Raw genomic sequence first — 1670 nt, 5'->3', positions numbered from 1 at the left:
CACACACACACACACACACACACACACACACAGTGTTTTGGCACCAACTGTACCCTAGATGTGTACGCTGTGTGGAAGGGGAGAGGGTATGGTCCACTTCCTCTTTAGGAGAGGTCATCACATTTACTTACTGCAGGGCTGCATCTCCTTCCTGGGTTCTGGTTGTTGTGTGTCATGAATACTGTCTAGGCCTGTCTTCCCCAATCTGTGTAACCCCTGCCCTTCCTCAAAAGCCCCTCTGATAATGGTGACATGCCCAGTCTGCAACTGGAAGGTGTGCAAGGTCTTTGTTTGCAACCATGCTTTGCTCCAGTACTTTGCTGTCTGGAGGCCATGCTGTTACCCCACAATCTTGCCATACAAGTTCTCCTTTCTACAGGTCCCTCACAGAAAGCATCTCACCACCTATAGCTACCTGAGTCCTGCACACTGAGAGCTCTCCCTCCACCTCCTGCTCCCTGGGCAATGTTTGTACAGAGCCATGGGGAAATCAGACAGCTCACACCATCTTCTCTTCTGTTCATGGTGGTGCAACTTGAGAATGTGTCTCTTAGGAACCACAGCAGAAGAGCAACCCCATCACCCCACACGTTGGGTTCACAGCTGGCACAATGAAGGAAAAGTGGGACCAGGTGATGACAGAAAGTCACACTCAAGGGACCAGCAGTTGGCGTAATGGCTATATTGCTAGACTCCCCTGTAGTTGACCATGTTTCGAGTCCTGGACTTGTTGGCTTAAACTCACTCCAGGCATGTGTGTGTGCATGCCCAAGATCCTAAGAGGAGAATAAAAGAGAAGGGACTGTGGCGTGACTATCTCTCCTGGGGGTTGATTTCTCACTTTCTGTCTCCCTCTGTCTTTCTGGTGAGTGCACATACCCTATAGTAAAAACCTCTCCCCTCCCAAGCAAAACAAAACAAAACAAACCCCTCCCAAAAACAGCAAAAAATAAACTCACACTCAAGAGTACAGTGACATCAGCATGTGGGAAGGTGACACCAGGCCTGCTCTCCTTTTGACTTTAGTTTCAGAAAATTGAATCTTTCTTAATCATACAGCATGATGTAATGAAAAGAGGTTGGAATTTAAATTTCAACTTTATCGTTTGGAAAGTGTTTCCATTGGGACAAATCACTCACCTTCTTAAAACTCTTTTTTTCTACTGGCAAATATAAACAGCAATAATGATAAGACCACCTTACAGGATTGTTGAAACATACATTTGTGGCCACAAACTCTTAAAAGGAGGCAGAAAAGTGAAATATACGTTTGCATCTTCCAGGAGCTCTGCAGTTCTGGGACCACCTGTGCTCCTGCCTGCACTCCCTACAGGATTGGGGCTCCCAAAATGGCTGAGCATGTTCTTATTTTCTAAAATTTATCTATCATCCTTTCAAGTAAAAAAAAAGGGAACCTAAGGTGGTTGATGGACAGTTGTGCAGTGGGCACACAGCAACCTTCCCTATAGCCCTGATGGGATATGATGGGATGGGATGGGATGGGATGGGATGAGATGGGATGGGATGGGATAGGATGGGGTGGTGTGAGATGATGTGGGATTGGGTAGGATGAGAGGGATGAAATGGGGTGGGATGGAATGAGTGGTGTCCCTGAGGAGAATACACAGGCACAGATAGTCAAGATAGCTTCTCACTTGGCTCCTGGGATT

This window comes from Tupaia chinensis, unplaced genomic scaffold (genome assembly GCF_000334495.1).
Source record: "Tupaia chinensis unplaced genomic scaffold, TupChi_1.0 Scaffold140970_1, whole genome shotgun sequence".
NCBI lineage: Eukaryota > Metazoa > Chordata > Mammalia > Scandentia > Tupaiidae > Tupaia > Tupaia belangeri.
This window is presented reverse-complemented; position numbering follows the sequence as displayed.